General features: G+C 48.0%; 1 long non-coding RNA gene across 1 annotated transcript in view; it reads left to right on the top strand.

The window, feature by feature from the left end:
• LOC119974738 overlaps positions 1-19,821 on the top strand; it is a 69,450-nt gene extending 49,629 nt beyond the window's left edge. Inside the window, exon 5 of the long non-coding RNA XR_005462566.1 lies at positions 19,352-19,821. This is a non-coding gene — a long non-coding RNA (uncharacterized LOC119974738). The remainder of the gene's footprint in view (positions 1-19,351) is intronic.
• Positions 19,822-20,421: the final 600 nt, after the last annotated feature.

Here is a 20,421-nt window from a genome sequence, read left to right as displayed (position 1 = left end):
CGGTGATTATTGAGGACACAGAGATGCCGGACGAAAATTCACCTCACACCGACTCGGACACTGAGATGGGCATTCTGCAATCGCTGGAGGTGCCCGTGCCAGCTCCCGTGGCCACACCGGCATTGCCGCAGCTTCCCAGATGTTTGACATGTAAAAGTAATTCCCCAGTTCGATACTGTCTCCTGACGCCTGCACACCATCCACAGGCAAAAACGATCAAAAGGTCCAATGCACGTACCCATGGATGTGAACATTGCTCCGGATTTGGCAAGCAGAAGGAGCATTATGACCCCAATGGAGGTTCCAGGATCAGGACTATACAATTTCCTCTGATCTCACCAGAATATGAACTTCCCCTTTTAAGGCAGGCAGGACTTCCCAAATAAGGGGGTGGGATTTCCTCTTTACAAGGAGAGCCCCAGTTGTATAAAAACACTGGCCTAGTTGCAGGTCGGAGAAGGAGAGCCTGAGGGGATTGGAGGGGTATTGTAATTGTATCGAAATAAACGTTGTTCTGTAATTTCTATTTCGTCCATGCGTTCTGCCAACCACGGATCAGTCATGAAATTTCAGTAAATCTCGCAAGGTGTTTCGAGCATTGCAAATCTCACGAGATTCAGCAGCCTTGTCCCGAAACCAAGTCGGAGGTGACAAAGCCACTAAATTGTGCTGCTGGTCTAGATTAGAACACAAAGTAGAGGCCGAGAAATGACACAAAAACTGGCATTGTCGATTTGCTGTCCATTAAAACATCATTCCAGCTTCTGCATTTGTAGCTGAATTGCAAGACCAATTTAATATCTGATGGCTAGTTAAACATTTACCTTCATACATCTCTGGGGAAGATGCAGTCACGAGAAAACTCAACTTTAAAGCAGGTTTAAGTCTGAGTGTAAATCTGAGTGCAAGTTCAATGTTGGCAAATCGAATGGTAGCAGATTGGTCACAATTGTACCCATTATGCAACCGAATGTTATGCATCCATGTTTTTCACAACCCCATCAGTTCTACACCTCCCCTAACATGCACCCTGTAAGAAATAAGGCCAGGAAAGAACCATACAGATCCTCGTGCCAGCTGCACCATTCAATACGATCATGGCTGGTTTTTGGCATCAACTCCACTTTCCCAACTGTTCGCTTGATTCCCAGAGTGACCAAAAATCTGTCCACCTTAGTCTTAAGTTTCGAACATCCACAACCCTTTTGGCAGCAAATTCCAAAGATTCACAACCGTTTGAGTCAAGAATTTTCTCCTTACCTTATTTCCAAACATTTGCCCATGTTTCACTGCCACTCCATAAAGTGTATAGAACTGATGAACCTATGAGTTACCAAAGCATTGATGAAATCTGCTGATACACACAGATCCTGTGAAGGTAACTTTATCTGCCATGACAATAAATTGTCATTCTTAGATGTGGTTCCTGTTTTCATTTGGGAATTTGTCCTAGATACAAAAAGACAGCATGGTGGTTAAGGAGCTGGAATGGATTTGAATTGTCCTTGGTTATGCCTCAACATTGCAATAAAAAGTGTACATGAGTCTTCTTCAGAGCTCTCTTTAGCACTTAGAACATAGAACATAGAACGATACAGCGCAGTACAGGCCCTTCGGCCCTCGATATTGCACCGACATGGAAAAAAACTAAAGGCCATCTAACCTACACTATGCCCTTATCATCCATATGCTTATCCAATAAACTTTTAAATGCCCTCAATGTTGGCGAGTTCACTACTGTTGCAGGTAGGGCATTCCACGGCCTCGCCACTCTTTGCGTAAAAAACCTACCTCTGACCTCTGTCCTATATCTATTACCCCTCAATTTAAGGCTATGTCCCCTCGTGCTAGCCACCTCCACCCGCGGGAGAAGGCTCTCACTGTCCACCCTATCTAACCCTCTGATCATTTTGTATGCCTCTATTAAGTCACCTCTTAACCTTCTTCTCTCTAACGAAAACAACCTCAAGTCCATCAGCCTTTCCTCATAAGATTTTCCCTCCATACCAGGCAACATCCTGGTAAATCTCCTCTGCACCCGTTCCAAAGCTTTCATGTCCTTCCTATAATGAGGCGACCAGAACTGTACGCAATACTCCAAATGCGGCCGTACTAGAGTTTTGTACAACTGCAACATGACCTCATGGCTCCGGAACTCAATCCCTCTACCAATAAAGGCCAACACACCATAGGCCTTCTTCACAACCCTATCAACCTGGGTGGCAACTTTCAGGGATCTATGTACATGGACACCGAGATCCCTCTGCTCATCCACACTACCAGGAATTTTACCATTAGCCAAATATTCCGCATTCCTGTTATTCTTTCCAAAGTGAATCACCTCACACTTCTCCACATTAAACTCCATTTGCCACCTCTCAGCCCAGCTCTGCAGCTTATCTATGTCCCTCTGTAACCTGCAACATCCTTCCGCACTGTCTACAACTCCACCGACTTTAGTGTCGTCTGCAAATTTACTCACCCATCCTTCTGCGTCCTCCTCTAGGTCATTTATAAAAATGACAAACAGCAATGGCCCCAGAACAGATCATTGTGGTACGCCACTCGTAACTGAACTCCATTCTGAACATTTCCCATCAACTACCACTCTCTGTCTTCTTTCATCTAGCCAATTTCTGATCCACATCTCTAAATCACCCTCAATCCCCAGCCTCCGTATTTTCTGCAGTAGCCGACCATGGGGAACCTTATCAAACGCTTTACTGAAATCCATATACACCACATCAACTGCTCTACCCTCGTCTACCTGTTCAGTCACTTTCTCAAAGAACTCGATAAGGTTTGTGAGGCATGACCTACCCTTCACAAAACCATGCTGACTGTCCCTAATCATATTATTCCTATCTAGATGATTATAAACCGTATCTTTTATAATCCTCTCCAAGACTTTACCCACCACAGACGTTAGGCTCACCGGCCTATAGTTACCGGGGTTATCTCTACTCCCCTTCTTGAACAAAGGGACCACATTTGCTATCCTCCAGTCCTCTGGCACTATTCCTGTAGACAATGATGACCTAAAAATCAAAGCCAAAGGCTCAGCAATCTCTTCCCTGGCTTCCCAGAGAATCCTAGGATAAATCCCATCAGGGCCCGGGGACTTATCTATTTTCACCTTGTCCAGAATTGCCAACACTTCTTCCCTATGCACCTCAATGCCATCTATTCTAATAGCCTGGGTCTCAGCATTCTCCTCCACAATATTATATTTTTCCTGAGTGAATACTGACGAAAAGTATTCATTTAGTATCTCGCTTATCTCCTCAGCCTCCACACACAACTTCCCACCACTGTCCTTGACTGGCCCTACTCTTACCCTAGTCATTCTTTTATTCCTGACATACCTTTAGAAAGCTTTTGGGTTTTCCTTGATCCTACCTGCCAAAGACTTCTCATGTCCCCTCCTTGCTCGTCTTAGCTCTCTCTTTAGATCCTTCCTCGCTTCCTTGTAACTATCAAGCGCCCCAACTGAAACTTCACGCCTCATCTTCACATAGGCCTCCTTCTTCCTCTTAACAAGAGATTCCACTTCTTTGGTAAACCACGGTTCCCTCGCTCGACCCCTTCCTCCCTGCCTGACTGGTACGTACTTATCAAGAACATGCAATAGCTGTTCCTTGAACAAGCTCCACATATCCAGTGTGCCCAACCCTTGCAGCCTACTTCTCCAGCCTACACATCCTAAGTCATGTCTAATGGCATCATAATTGCCCTTCCCCCAGCTATAACTCTTGCCCTGCGGGGTATACTTATCCCTTTCCATCACTAATGTAAAGGTCACCGAATTGTGGTCACTGTTTCCAAAGTGCTCACCTACCTCCAGATCTAACACCTGGCCTGGTTCATTTCCCAAGAGTCATACAAGCATTAACTCTGTTTTTCTCTCCACGGATGCTACCAAACCTGCTGAGTTTTTCTAGTATTTCCTGTTTCAATTCTGCCGCATAGTTCTGCGTTTGAAAAATTACAGGACTCAACTTTTTCTCTGCATTGGCTGATAAAGTGGCCTTTGGATTCTGTTGGCTGTAGTCAAAATTACATGAAATCTAGTCGATGAATACAGACGTTTAACCTGATTCTGAACTGGTCTTCCAATGTAATCCATATCTTCAGTTCTTCTTGTGTTAATCATGATATGTTCAGCCTGTGTAGATCTTCATTCCCAAGTTCAAGGCAAACTTCTGTAGCTTGCTTGTCTGGTTCAGACACACTGCATAAAGCTCCATACGCTGTTTAAACATTTTGAAATTGGATAGTAGGTTAATTTTGGGATATTTTGTCAATATCCCTTTAGCCTTCTTCCTTGTTTGATTCCCACCATGTCGGACCACTATTTAATCTTGTTGCCACGCTGTTTCACCATCGCTGAACACCATGTTGTGTTTTTATGATGATGTCAAGCACCAACCATGAAGGGATTGTATAAACACATTATTGGTTTGTTTATTTAAATTTGACACATGAGAACATACATACATGGGTAGAAACCTTGCAGACACCAGCAGCAGAGCTGTGTGTCCTGTGATCTGTTCATAGGCAAACATGAAACTGAGAGTCGATCACGTGACACGCTTCCCTTCTAGTGATGGCATGTGCATTACAACATTTGGTGTGCTGATATAATCAGATAGTCGAGGTTTTGTTCTGAAGTACATTTTGTGGAATGAATGTACTGTCATACATTGGTGGAGTAAAATTAAATATAAGTGAGACAGAAATAGGAAATCCAAAAGATTTCAATTGAGAAGTATTTGAATTAGAAACTTGGAGGCCTGGAACAGGTAAACCCACAAATGGCAAATAAGAAACAAGGGGTGAGATTCTTTACTGGCTATTGCCAAAATCAGGAAACGCGATTGGGCGGACAATCGTTTTTGATGCCAAAATTGTGGCAGGCGCCGGTTTCACACCAAATCGCAATTCTCCATCACCTCGACAGCGGCGTCAATGCGTTCCAGAACGCATGTACAGTAAACACCATTGACATATCATTAGCGGCCTGAACTGACATTCTCCAGGGCCTCCACGATTGTCTGCCTCCACTGGGGTGTATTCCTGACGGCGAGGTTCACTTGTGCTTTTAAAAATCGTGAAACTGGTGCCATGGCAGATGAGGGAGAGAGAGGGGGTACGGAAAGCATCCAACATCTCCATAGTTTGCTGACAGTCGTGCCGCTGACTGGGGGGCTTCTGCCAGGGCCGGGGGGAGAATAGCAGGTGGTGGCCAAGAGGTTGGCTGTGGGGAGAAATTGGATGGGCACGGAACACAATTGCCGCAGTCTGCAAAGCAGCCATGCAGCTGCGCACGCCGCTGACTCCCCACAGTGAATCTATGACCACAAGTCATATGTGTCTCCACCCAGGGCACCCCCTTGGTGCCCTCTGGCCCCAGCTGACCTATCAGCAGGATGGGCTCGCTCCAGCACAACCAAAGACACCTTGTTGGCTGGGATGGTATGTGTGGGAATGAAGTGTGTATATGCAGCTGTAGCTTGTCAGCCTCCTGAGTGTCAATCAGGACCCCGCAAATCCCGCACCGTTTTTCATTGGAATTGATTTGTTCCATGTGGCACCAGTGCTAGCCCCTTGACAGTCGCAAAATCGATCCCGGTTCGGCGCCAGCTTTCCTGTCGTGGAGCTTGTTCAATGAGCAAATACTACGTGTCTTTGATATGTATGTCCCTGTCAAGCAGGGAGGAAACGGTCGAGTGAAGGAACCATGGTTTACAAAAGAGGTTGAATGACTTGCAAGAGGAAGAAGGGGACTTATGTAAGGATGGGAAAACAAGGTTGAGGTAGGGCACTTGAGGGATACACGATAGCTAGGAAGGAGCGCAAGAAAGGGCTTAGGAGAGCTAGGAGAGTGCATGGGAAGTCCTTGGCGGGTAGGATCAAGGAAAACCCCAAGGCTTTTTACGCTTATGTAAGGAATAAAAGAATGACCAAGGTGAAGTTAGGGCCGGTCAAGGACAGTAGTGGGAACGTGTGCATGGAGTCTGAAGATATAGGAGAGGCCCTAAATGAATACTTTTCTTCAGTGTTCACAAAGGAGAGGGACCATGTTGTTGAGGAGGATAGTGCGATACAGGCTGGTAGGCTGGAGGAGGTACATATTCGGAAGGAAGATGTGTTAGAAATTCTGAGAAGCCTGAGGATAGATAGGTCCCCTGGGCCTGATAGGATATAATCCTAGGATTCTTTGGGCGGCAATGGATGAGATTGCAGAGCCTTTGGCTTTGATCTTTATGTCTTCACTGTCTACAGGAATAGTGCCAGAAGACTGGAGAGAAGCCAATGTTGTCCCCTTGTTCAAGAAAGGGAATAAGTATAACCCTGGGAATTATAGGCCAGTTAGTTTCACTTCGGTCATGAGAAAATTATTGGAAAGGGTCCTGAGGGATAGGATTTATGATCATTTGGAAAGATACAGCAAAATCCAGGATAGTCAGCATGAATTTGTGAGGGGTAAGTCTTGCCTCACAAGTTTAATTGTATTCTTTGAGGAGGTAACTAAGTACATTGATGAAGGTAGAGCAGTTGATGTCATCTACATGGATTTTAATAAGGCATTTGATAAGGTGCCCATGGTCGGCTCATGCAGAAAGTAAGGAGGCATGGCATAGAGGGAAATTTGGCCGATTGGATCAGTAAATGGCTATCAAATAGAAGACAGAGGGTGGTGGTAGATGATACATATTCACCCTGGAGCCCAGTCACCAGTGGTGTGACACAGGGATCAGTGCTGGGTCCTCTGCTATTTGTGATTTTTATAAATGACTTGGATGATGGAGTTGAAGAACATAAGAACATAAGAACTAGGAGCAGGAGTAGGCCATCTGGCCCCTCGAGCCTGCTCTGCCATTCAATGAGATCATGGCTGATCTTTTGTGGACTCAGCTCCACTTTCCAGCCTGAACACCATAACCCTTAATCCCTTTATTCTTCAAAAAACTATCTATCTTTACCTTAAAAACATTTAATGAAGGAGCCTCAACTGCTTCACTGGGCAAGGAATTCCATAGATTCACAACCCTTTGGGTGAAGAATTTCCTCCTAAACTCAGTCCTAAATCTACTTCCCCTTATTTTGAGGCTATGTCCCCTAGTTCTGCTTTCATCCGCCAGTGGAAACAACCTGCCCGCATCTATCCAAAATATTCCCTTCATAATTTTAAATGTTTCTATAAGATCCCCCCTCATCCTTCTAAATTCCAATGAGTACAGTCCCAGTCTACTCAACCTCTCCTCATAATCCAACCCCTTCAGCTCTGGGATTAACCTAGTGAATCTCCTCAACACACCCTCCAGTGCCAGTACGTCCTTTCTCAAGTAAGGAGACCAAAACTGAACACAATACTCCAGGTGTGGCCTCACTAACACCTTATACAATTGCAACATAACCTCCCTAGTCTTAAACTCCATCCCTCTAGCAATGAAGGACAAAATTCCATTTGCCTTCTTAATCATCTGTCGCACCTGTAAACCAATTTTCTGTGACTCATGCACTCGCACACCCAGATCTCTCTGCACAGCAGAATGCTTTAATATTTTATTGTTTAAATAATAATCCTGTTTGCTGTTATTCCTACCAAAATGGATAACCTCACATTTGTCAACATTGTATTCCATCTGCCAGACCCTAGCCCATTCACTTAACCTATCCAAATTCCTCTGCAGACTTCCAGTATCCTCTGCACTTTTCGCTTTACCACTCATCTTAGTGTCATCTGCAAACTTGGACACATTGCCCTTGGTCCCCCAACTCCAAATCATCTATGTAAATTGTGAACAATTGTGGGGTCAACACGGATCCCTGAGGGACACCACTAGCTACTGATTGCCAACAAGAGAAACACCCATTAATCCCCACTCTTTGCTTTCTATTAATTAACCAATCCTCTATCCATGCTACTATTTTACCCTTAATGCCATGCACCTTTATTTTATGCAGCAACCTTTTGTGTGGCACCTTGTCAAAGGCTTTCTGGAAATCCAGATATACCACATCCATTGGCTCCCCGTTATCTACTGCACTGGTAATGTCCTCAAAAAATTCGGCTAAATTAGTTAGGCACGACCTGCCCTTTATGAACCCATGCTACGTCTGCCCAATGGGACAATTTCTATCCAGATGCCTCGCTATTTCTTCCTTGATGATAGATTCCAGCATCTTCCCTACTACCGAAGTTAAGCTCACTGGCCTATAATTTCCTGCTCTCTGCCTACCTCCTTTTTTAAACAGTGGTGTCACGTTTGCTAATTTCCAATCCACCGGGACCACCCCAGAGTCTAGTGAATTTTGGTAAATCATCACTAGTGCATCTGCAATTTCCCTAGCCATCTCTTTTAGCACTCTGGGATGCATTCCATCAGGGCAGAAGACTTGTCTACCTTTAGCCCCATTAGCTTGCCCATCACTACCTCCTTAGTGATAACAATCCTCTCAAGGTCCTCACCTGTCATAGCCTCATTTCTATCAGTCACTGTCATGTTATTTGTGTCTTCCACTGTGAAGACCGACCCAAAAAACCTGTTCAGTTCCTCAGCCATTTCCTCATCTCCCATTATTAAAACTCCCTTCTCATCCTCTAAATGACCAATATTTACCTTAGCCACTCTTTTTTGTTTTATATATTTGTAAAAACTTTTACTGTCTGTTTTTATATTCTGAGCAAGTTTACTCTCATACTCTATCTTACTCTTCTTTATAGCTTTTTTAGTAGCTTTCTGTTGCCCCCTAAAGATTTCCAAGTCCTCTAGTCTCCCACTAATCTTTGCCACTTTGTATGCTTTTTCCTTCAATTTGATACTCTCCCTTATTTCCTTAGATATCCACGGTCGATTTTCCCTCTTTCTACCGTCCTTCCTTTTTGTTGGTATAAACCTTTGCTGAGCACTGTGAAAAATCGTTTGGAAGGTTCTCCACTGTTCCTCAACTGTTCCACCTAGTTCTTCTCTCATCCCATTGTAATCTCCTTTGTTTAAACACAAAACACTAGTATTTGATTTTACCTTCTCACCCTCCATCTGTATTTTAAATTCCACCATCCCTTACTATTGCCCGGATGTCATCCTTAAATAACAGAGCTACACCACCTCCCTTACCGTTCACTCTGTCCTTCCGAATAGTTTGATACCCTCGGATATTTAACTCCCAGTCGTGACCATCCTTTAACCATGTTTCAGTAATGGCCACTAAATCATTGTCATTCACGATGATTTGCACCATCAACTCATTTACTTTATTCCGAATACTACGAGCATTCAGGTAAAGTACACTTATGTTGGTTTTGTTTACCTCTGTTTTGAATCTTAACATCTCCAGTTTTATTCCTTTTAGTATTACTGGGCCTATTCACTGAGCTCCCCTCAGTCACTGTACCTTGTACTGTCGCCCTTTTTGATTTTTGACTATGTCTTCTCTGCCTTGCACTTTCCCCCTTACTTCCTTTTGCTTCTGTCCCTGTTTTACTACCTTCCAACTTCCTGCATCGGTTCCCATCCCCCTGTCACATTAGTTTAAACCCTCCCCAACAGCTCTAGCAAACACTAGGACATCGGTTCCAGTCCTGCCCAGGTGCAGACCCTCCAGTTTGTACTGGTCCCACCTCCTCCAGAACCGGTCCCAATGCCCCAGGAATTTGAATCCCTCCCTCTTGCACCATCTCTCAAGCCACGCATTCATCCTATCTATCCTGACATTCCTACTCTGACTAGCTCGTGGCACTGGTAGCAATCCTGAGATTACTACCTTTGAGGTCCTACTTTTTAGTTTAACTCCTAACTCCCTGAATTCAGCTTGTAGGACCTCATCCCGGTTTTTACCTATATTGTTGGTGCCTATGTGCACCACGACAGCTGGCTGTTCACCCTCCACCCACCCCCCCCCCCCCCCCCAGAATGTCCTGCAGCCGCTCCGAGACATCCTTGACCCTTGCACCAGGGAGGCAACATACCATCCTGGAGTCTTGGTTGCGTCCACAGAACCGCCTGTCTATTCCCCTTACGATCGAGTCCCCTATCACTATAGCCCTGCCATTTTTCTTCCTGCCCTGCTGCGCAGCAGAGCCAGCCACGGTGCCATGAACCTTGCTGCTGCCTTCCCCTGGTGAGCCATCTCCCCCAACAGTATCCAAAGCGGTTTATCTGTTTTGCAGGGAGATGGCCGCAGGGGACACCTGCACTGCCTTCCTACTCTTGCTCTGTCTTTTGGTCACCCATTTGCTATCTCCCTCAGTAACTTTCACCTGCGGTGTGACCAAATTGCTAAACGTGCTATCCGCGACCTCCTCAGCATCACGGATGCTCCAAAGTGAGTCCATCCGCAGCTCCAGAGCCGTCAAGCGGTCTAACAGGAGCTGCAACTGAACACACTTCTTGCACGTGAAAGAGCCAGGGACAGTGGACGTGTCCCTGAGCTCCCACATCGCACACGAGGAGCATGACACGGGTCTGGGATCTCCTGCCATGTCTTAAACCTTAGGTGAACTTATACAACTACAATTTCAAAATAAAAATAAATAAATTAGACAATGAAAAGAAAAATCTACTTACCAGTCACTTACCAGGGTTAAAAAGCACCTCCGAAAAAGCACCCTCTCTCACTCTGCACCGGATTATCTCACTGCACCAAATTACCAAATTGCAATTCCCACTCTGGGTGTGCATCACTCCAGCTGTGTCTCCTTGACAAGGTTGGGTTAGTAAATTTGCTGATGACACCAAGATTGGTGGAGTAGTGGATAATGTGGAGGGCTGATGCAGGCTGCAAAGAGACATTGATGGGATGCAGAGCTGGGCTGAAAAGTGACAGATGGGGCACGATTCTCCGCCCCCCATGCCGGGTGGGAGAATATCGGGAGGGCCTCCCGATATTTTTCACGCCTTCCCGCTATTCTCCGCCCCCCCACGCCCGACCCACGCCACGAATCGCCGCTCGCCGTATTTTATGGTGAGCGACGATTCTCCGAGGCCGATGGGCCGAGCGGCCGGCCCTTCACGCCCGTTTCACCACGGCAGCAAACACACCTGCTCGCTGCCATCGTGAAACAGGCGCCAGATGCCCGATTGGGGCATCTAGAGGCCCGATTGGCACGGGAGCACCACGACTGTGCTCGGGAGGGGACAGGCCCGCGATCGGTGCCCACCGTTCGTTAGGCCAGTGTCCAAAACAGATGCACTGTTTCCCCTTCACCGCCCGGCAAGATCAAGCCGCCACGTCTTGCCGGGCGGCTGAGGAGAAAGACGGCAACTGCGCATGCGCGGGTTGGCGTTGTCCAATCTGCGCATGCGCGGCTGACGTCATCGGCCGTGTCAGCCGCCGTGACGCTTGACGTGCGGCCTTGACGACCGTCGTCAAGGCTGCGCCGCCGTGACGCACGGGGCCGCGCTCCTAACCCCACCCAGGGGGGAGAATCGTCGCTGGAAGTGGCCGTGAAGGCTGCCGTGGGTCACGCCTGTCCCACGGCAGCCTTTACGATTCACCGCATTTGCGGAGAATCTCGCGCCATGGCGTTTAACCCTGATAAGTGTGAGGTGTTTCATTTTGGTAGGACAAATTTGAATATGGATTACAGGGTTAACGGCAGGGTTCTGAAGAATGTGGAGGAGCAGAGAATCTCGGAGTTCATGTCCATAAATCTCTGAAAGTTGCCACCCACGTGGATAGAGCCGTGAAGAAAGCCTATAGTGTGTTAGCATTTATTAACAGAGGGATTGAGTTTAAGAGCCGTGAGGTTATGCTGCAACTGTACAAGACCTTGGTTAGACCACATATGGAGTATTGTGTGCAGTTCTGGTCACCTCATTGTAGGAAGGATGTGGAAGCATTGGAAAGGGTGCAAAGGAGATTTACCAGGATGCTGCCTGGATTGGAGGGTAGGTCTTATGAGGAAAGGTTGAGGGAGCTAGGGCTTTTCTCATTGGAGTGAAGGAGGGTGCGAGATGACTTAATTGAGGTGTATCAGATGATGAGAGGGATAGATAGAGGGGACATTCAGTGACTCTTTCCTCGGGTGGATGTAGCTGTTACAAGGGGGCATAACTAGAAGGTTCATGGTGGAAGATATAGGAGGAATGTCAGAGGTAGGGCGCGCGATTCTACCAACGGGAGACTAAGTGCCGACGCCAGAGTGAAAACCGGAGTGTTTCACTCTGGCGTCGGAGGCCGCTCCTCGCCCCCTATTCTCCCCCCCCCCCCCCCCAGGGAGCTAGGAGCGGCGCCACGTCAATTTCACGCGCCTGGCCTTGGTGCCCGCGTCAAAGCGGCGCCGCCTAAATGATGCGGCCGGCGGCGCTTAAATGACGTCACCTGCACACGCGCGGTTGCCGTCCTCCCCGCGGGCACCCCACAAGACATGGAGGATTGATCTTGCAGGCCGGCGGAGGAAAAAGAGTGCGTCCTTTAGAGACGCCAGCCCACCAATTGGTGGGCACCGATCGCGGGCCAGACCCCTCCTGAGCACCGCCCTGATGCTTGATCCTCCCTCCCCCCGCCCCACAGGCCGCACACGCAGCGTTCATGCGCTGTTCACGCTGGCAGCGACCAGATGTTGGTGGCGCCTGCGTGAACCGGTCGGATTGGGCAGGCTGCTTGGCCCATCTGGGCCGGAGAATCGCCACTCGACCGTTAGAAATGGCGAGCGGCGATTCTCTGAGCAGCCTGTTGTAAAACTTGGCATGCCGTTTTGGGGGGCGAGGGAGAATTGCGTGCGGGTGCCAGTGCGGCGTGGCGGGAATCGCCCGGCACTCCCGCGATTCTCCCACCCGGTATGGGGGTTGGAGAAGCGCGCCCAGGTTCTTTACTGAGAGTGGTTGGGGCGGAACGCACTCCCAGCTATGGTAGTGGAGTCGGACACTTTAGGAACTTTCAAGCGGTTTTTGGATAGGCATATGGAGTGCACTAGAATGATTGGGAGTAGTTTGCTTTGATCTTAGTTTCAGACTAGTTTGGCACAACATCGTGGGTTGAAGGGCCTGTACTCTGCTGTACAGTTCTATGTTCTATGTAAATCCTGCCCTGACGTCAACACTTAATCTCAGGAACAGAAAGGTGTTTTTTGAGATATATTATCTTGTCAAGTCTCAAAATACCACATGTTGAATTATTTACTTTGAAGTAAGTGACATTGCAACTATTTTCCTTCACAGCAGAATGTCATAAACAGCAATGAGCTGATTGACTACTTAAACTGTTCTTGGTGATATAAGGAAACCGAGTGACTTCTATTCCCTTCATCAACAGTGCCATGGAATCTTTCATGTCCACTCACACAACTAGAATAGGCAACAGGGCCTCGATTCACTAATCTACCCCATCACTGATATTAGTCCAAAGCCTTCTCATCTCGAGGTAAAAATACCATTGACTGAGTGAATACATTGCAAAACAAAACTAATCCCAGGGTAGGTTGTTAGAAGCAGAGCTGGAAGAAATATGAAAGTATAATTAATCAGAATTTGTGGTAGATGTTATAAATGTGAGCACAAAAGGACCACAAAAAAATCTGAATATCCCAACTAAAAGGCATTGACAAGCACCTGCAAAATCCTCTGTGCTCAAGAATAATGGGCGAAATTCTCCCCCCCCCCACGACGGGTGGGAGAATAGCGGGAGGGCCTTCCCGACTTTTTTGACGCCCTCCCGCTATTCTCCCCCCCCCCCGGCGAAATCCCGACACGAATCGCTGCCGCCGTTTTTTTACGGCCGGCAGCGATTCTCAGCTGTTAGAAGGGCCGAAGTCCCAGCCCTTTACGACCTTTTTACGAACGGCAAACACACCTGGTCCTGCCGTTCGTAAAAACGTCGTGACAAACTCGCAAAAAATAACCATGGCACCGATTGGCACGGCAGTACCACGGCCGTGCCAAGGGTGCCATGGGCCCGCGATTGGTGGGCACCGATCGCGGGCAGCGGGCCCGATGCCCGCGCACTACTTGTCCTTCCGCCGCCCCGCAGTATCAATACGCGGGGCGGCTGAGGGGCAACCCGGCCCGCGCATGCGCGGGTTTCGCGCAAAAACGCGATGACGTCACCCGCGCATGCGCGGGTGGAGTCTTCCCACCTGCGCATGCGCGGCTGACGTCATATGACGCGTCAGCCGGCGCTAACTCCGGCAAGCGGGTTTAACGATTTTCGTTAAGCCCGACTTGTCGGAGCCTCCGACGTCGGGCTGCTAGCCCCGACGGGGGACCAGAATCGGTCCCCCGTCGGGAAGGGGCGCGATGCCGTAAAACCCGCCCGGGTTTTACGGCAGTTTTACGATTTCTCCCGTTTTGGGAGAATTTCGCCCAATATGTGGGATAGATTAGACATTGTCTAAAGCCGAGGAAAAGCATGAATTTAATACAAACAGTTTGAGCATATTAAGATGAAGAATGAGACAGGATGTGGGCTGTAATAAAATTGACACTGAGAGGGCTCTAAGAACATGAGAACTCGGAGCAGGATTAGGCAATTTAGCCTCTTGAGCCTGCTCCGCCATTCAATACAATTATGGCTGATCTCTCGAATTCAATTCCAATTTCCCACCTGTTCTCTACAACCTTTCAACCCATTACTAATTATAAATCCAATTTAAAATGCCCCCCCCCCCCCACTGACCCCGCACCAGAAACTTTCTATATAGAGAGTCCCCACCATAGACCCCTTAAGTTGAGAGACTGCCACCAGAGACCTCCTAATTAGAAAGACCCTCTAATTAGAGAGGCACCCACATATGATAGGTCCCTGTCTGGAAGCCCGCCCCATACAAAATATAGCTATAATTGACAGTTCCTGGACCACATCAAAGACAGTTCAGTGCTTTCTGTTAGTTTCACAGCTGGGTACTTGAAAGTCACTCAGGTGTGAGGGGAAATGAATGAAACAGTGCAGACAGCTGGGTGTGTAGGGAAGCTGTCAATCACAGCTCAGTGAAAGCAATTTCACAGAGAAATGAATGAAAGGCTTGCAGATCAAAGACTTGAGGGGGTCTAAACACAGCTGAGTGGTTTTCTCTTTCGGAAATTGACAAGTGGTGCTTCCTCTGCCTGAGCCAGCAGGTGTATTGCACAGGTTAGTTTTAAAGCAGTGATTTTATTCACTGCCTCTGTCTGAACTAGTCTGTAGCTTCCAGCCATGGGTCTCTCTTCTGAGAGACATCCAGTCAGAGGTCTCTATTGTGGGAGAAACCATGCAGGTGTCTCTCTTATGGGGAGTGTTTGGTGGGTTTCTCTCTAATTAAGGGTCTCTGGTGGGAATCTCTCTATTTCGGGGTCTCTGGTGGAGGTCTCCCTAATGGGGGGGATCTCTGGTTGGGGGCGGGGGGCGAGGATGGTGTTCTGATGGGGGTGGGGTGAATAGGGCTTGCAATGTGAGAGGGAGGTTGGCCCTTCAATGGACTTTGAGGGCAACTCCTTTCAATAGTTATCCACTTGGTCCCTCACAAGGTCCACTGCAAAGTCTTAATAATCTGTTTGCATCTTCCGCTGTGCCCAAACCTCGATCCCAATGCCTGTGGGGGACTGGAGCATCAGAACAGATGACAATGCTGTTTTTTACCCATCGCTGGATTGCCCTGCCCAGTCACAAATCATCCTGCCACCATCGTACAGTGCAGAATCCAGCCCTTTCCATTTTTCTGACTAAAATGGATAAACTCAGACTTGTCCACTTTAAACTCCATCGACCAAATTTTGGTCAACTCAGCAAATATCTCTATATCCATTTGTAAATTTCTTTGCCAGGATTCTCCGATTCTGGGGCTATGACCCCACGCTGGCATTTTGCTGGGGGCTAGCAGGATGGCAGCATAGAACACGCGGCTCTGGCTGCTGATACGCCCCAGAGAATTGCCGGATCCGTGGCCGCGCATACACATGGCGGCGACCTGCAGTGGCTACGCCATGGTACATGGCACCGGGTGCTGCTCACGGACCTGGCCCGCAAAATCGGCCGTCTCGCTCGCCCTGGACCACCCCCCCACAGTGCCCCCAACCCTGAATAATGTCTCCCCCTGCCCGTATCGGCCCTCCCCCGACTGTGGCGGCACTGGACTGAGTCCGCAGCCACCATGCCAAGTTCCTGACAGATGAGACAACACGTGTCCCATGCCATTGGGAACACAGCCGGTGGGGGGCAGAGCATCGGGGGGGCATGCCTCAGGCAACGACTTGCGGCTGTCGATATGTGGCGTGGCCTACTCCTAGAGTACGCTGCTTTGGAGGGGGCAGAGCATTGCAAAAGCGGCGCCGCCCCCAATTTGGTTCGGAACTAGGATTCCCCGGCTGGTCGCCAAACACAATGTCGGCATCGCCAACCAGAGAATCCAGCCCCTTATTTCCTCATGGCAAAGTAATTTAGTGTCTGATTGGATATAATCCTGAGACTAAGATAAAGACAATAATGGTGAAGGAGATCCTAAACAAGTTTAAAATAAACTACTTTTGAGAAGAAACCAACCTGCCAATGAAGATGCTTTCAAGATTAAGGGCACCACAAATTCTGGACTGTTGGGTGGCGTGGTGGCACAGTGGTTAGTACTGCTGTCTCACAGCGCCAAGGACCTGGGTTCAATCAGAGTTTTGGGGTGACTGTCTGTGTGGAGTTTGCATGTTCTCCCTGTGTCTGCGTGGATTTCCTCCGGTTGTTCCGGTTTCCTTCCACCATCCAAAGAGGTGCAAGTTAAATGCATTTGCCATGATCAATTGCCCTTGGTGGCCAATGTTTAGGTGGGGTTATGAGGATAGCGCGGGGGAGTTGACCTGGGTTGGGTACTCTTTCAGTGGGTCGGTGCGAACTCGATGGGCCTCCTTCTCAACAGTAGGGATTCTATAATTTTAGAAGACTTATGTTTTAAAGTCTCTGTTAATTCAAGATAAAATGGAGAAGTGACAATGTAACTCCGATTTTACAAAATCTGACTGGACATAAGCCCCATGAAATGAAATGAAATGAAAATCGCTTATTGTCACGAGTAGGCTTCAATGAAGTTAGCGACCTCATACTAAGTTATACTAAGTCTGCCTCAAAACAAGTTCATGCGATTGGGTTGCCATGGGAAGAGGGGCTCAGGTCAAGACTTATTAAATGTAAGGTGCAAGTTATTGACACCTGGATAGTAAATAAGAGGCAGCTGTTCTTGCTGTGTACAGACTCAGAGGGTAGAATTTAATGCTCTACCCTGAAGCCAGCTTCCTGCTTCTGCCCCAATTAAGTCGGAGTGGCAAGGCCTTCCTGCTCTGATGCCAACTGAGGCCCTTAAGTGGCCCATTCATGCATGGGGTTTTCGGTTGTGTTTAAACTTTTTAATAACTTAAGAGAGGAGCAGATTTGGTGCAGATAACCTTCACTTTTATTGAGAACACACATTGCAATGCTTAAATGCCTGGCACCATCTTTCAACCGGAAACCATTCCCCGAGCACCACGGCCACAGTTGTTTGACAGGAAGAAAGGACAACCAATCCAATTCCTACATATCTTCACCCTTACGTTCCTGATATATTTACAACAACATGTCTGAAAAGTAACAAAACATTTTGTTTCTTGTAAAAAATGAACGGAACATTTTATCTTCTCTTCCAAACTAAGGGCGCAATTCTCCGCACTCACGACGGTGCGGAGAATAGCGGGGGTCGTAAATTTTTACGGCCACGCTAGTCTGACGCCCACCCGCTATTCTCCCCCCCCCCCACGCCCGACTCCCGACACGAATCGCTGCCGCCGTTTTTTTACGGCGAGCAGCGATTCTCAGCTGGCCGATGGGCCGAAGTCCAAGCCCTTTACGGCCGTTTTTACGAACGGCAAACACACCTGGTCTGGCCGTTCGTAAAAACGGCCGTAAAGTTCAGATCTTGGCAACCATGGCACCGATTGGCGCGGCAGTACCACGGCCGTGCCAAGGGTGCCATGGGCCCGCGATCGGTGGGCACCGATCACAGGCAGCGGGCCCGATTCCCGCGCACTCTTTGTCCTTCCGCCGCCCCGCTGTATCAATTCGCGGGACGGCTGAGGGGCATCCCGGCCCGCGCATGCGCGGGTTTCGCGCAAATGCGCGATGACGTTATCCGCGCATGCGCGGGTTGGAGTCTTCCAATCCGCGCATGCGCGGCTGACGTCATGTGACGCGTCAGCCGTCGCAAACTCTGGCAAGCGGGCTTAACGAAATTCGTTAAGCCCGCGATGCCGGAGTTCACGGCCGCAGCATGCTAGCCCCGACCGGGGGCCAGAATCGGCCCCGCCCGTTTTTGACGCCAGCCTTACGATTTCTCCCTGTTTGGGAGAATCGCGCCCTTAGTCTCTGAGATGCTCTGCGGGAGTGATCAGAGTGATGCAGATCAGCTGAGGAAGGTTTTTTAATTCATTCTTGGGATGTTGGCGTCGGTGGCTGAGCCAGTATAAGTTGTCCATCCCTATTTGCCCTTGAACTGAGTGGCTTGCTCGGCCATTTTTATTGGGGGCAGTTAAAAGTCAACCACATCGCCGTGCGGATCTGGAGTCACACACAGACCAGGTAAGGATGACAATTTCCTTCCCTGAAGGAAATTAGTGAACCAGATGGGTTTTTACAACAATCAGCAATGGCTTCATGGTCAACATTGGACTTTCAATTCCAGATTTTTATTGAATTTAAATTTCACCATCTGTCACGGTGAGATTTGAACCCAGGACCCCAGAGCATCACCCTGGGTTTCTGGATTTCTAGTTAAGTGACATTACCACTACACCACCACCTCCCCATCAGGAAAGATATGGTCAAATACAGAAAACGCTGGACAGTCTCAGCAGGTCTGACAGCATCTGTGGAGAGAGAACGGAGCTCTTGTTTCGAGCCTGGATGACTCTTTGTCATAGAGTCCAGCATTGTCCAACATTCCTGTTTTGGTTTCAGATTCCAGAATCCACATTGATTTGCTTTTATTTTAGAGGGATTTGAGCTGCACAAAAAGATGCATTCAACAGCTCATTGGATGTGTCAGGAATAACAGCTGCAGTGCTATCACATGCTTCAGAAGTTGACTGCGAAACATCAATCATAGGTTGATCTTGCATTCATTGGGATGTTTCTCTTGCTCGGATGTGATCAATATTTCTGCGCACTGCTTGATTCTCAGCTTGAACTCGGCATGACAATCAACCAGTTTCTGAAATGATGGCTCCTAGAGTCCAGCATAGCCCACTTCCAAAGTTACACATGTAGACAGGGTCACCTATTTTGAATTTGTGCACTGCTGTGCAAGACGTGGTTGGTTTTTTGAGCATTTTGCTTCTGTGTCACCTTTTCCTACAAATTGAGAAACACCAAATCCAGACGTAATAATAATAATAATAATCTTTATTGTCACAACTAGGCCCACATTGCAATGAAGTTGCTGTGAAAATACCCGAGATGTGTGCGAAAGCAGCATTTCATCCGGAGCTCTCATGGCATGGAGCCAGTCATAGTCTGTGGTGCTGTGCGGTAACTCAGGAGGAATCTGCAAAGACAAGACTACAAAGTACCTCCAGACAACTTCTTCATACCAACTTGAAAGATCGGGACATCTTTTTCAGTGAGACTATTTGTCAAAGTATGCCAGGAATGCCAGTCTTTATGTGCTGGATGCCTTTCAGGTCTGTGAATCTCTTAAATTCTGCGCTGTGAAACCTGTTCCATTGTCAGTGACAATAATTTCAGGCAAACCATGTTTACTGAAGGAGTCATGCAGCTTCTCAATAGTTGCAGCTGAAGTTGCCATCTTTACCTTGTCGACATCAAGCCACTTTAAAAGTGCATCGATGAGTTACAGTAACTTGGTGCCTAAAAATATTTCCACATAGTCAATATAGTGGGAGGCGGTTTAGCTCACAGCTAGACAGATGGTTTGTCATGCACAATAAGGCCAGCTGCGCGGGTTCAATTCCTGTACCGGCTGAGGTTATTCACGAAGAAAAAAAAAGGGGCAGCACGGTAGCGTGGTGGTTAGCATAAATGCTTCACAGCTCCAGGGTCCCAGGTTCGATCCCCGGCTGGGTCACTGTCTGTGCGGAGTCTGCACGTCCTCCCCGTGTGTGCGTGGGTTTCCTCCAGGTGCTCCGGTTTCCTCCCACAGTCCAAATATGTGCGGGTTAGGTTGATTGGCCATGCTAAATTGCCCGTAGTGTCCTATAAAGTAAGGTTAAGGGGGGGGGGGGGGGTTGTTGGGTTACGGGTATAGGGTGGATACGTGGGTTTGAGTAGGATGATCATGGCTCGGCACAACATCGAGGGCCGAAGGGCCTGTTCTGTGCTGTACTGTTCTATGTTCTATGCAGTCTGATGTAGGCCATTCTCATGGGTGAAGAGGAGCTGATGTCGTTGTTTCTGGTGTTTCTGTGATTGAGTCTAGTTTTATTCTTAGTTTTATTCATTTACGGGCTAGTTGAATGTATATAGATAAAG

This window comes from Scyliorhinus canicula, chromosome 12, assembly GCF_902713615.1.
Source record: "Scyliorhinus canicula chromosome 12, sScyCan1.1, whole genome shotgun sequence".
NCBI classification, from domain to species: domain Eukaryota; kingdom Metazoa; phylum Chordata; class Chondrichthyes; order Carcharhiniformes; family Scyliorhinidae; genus Scyliorhinus; species Scyliorhinus canicula.
This window is presented reverse-complemented; position numbering and strand designations above follow the sequence as displayed.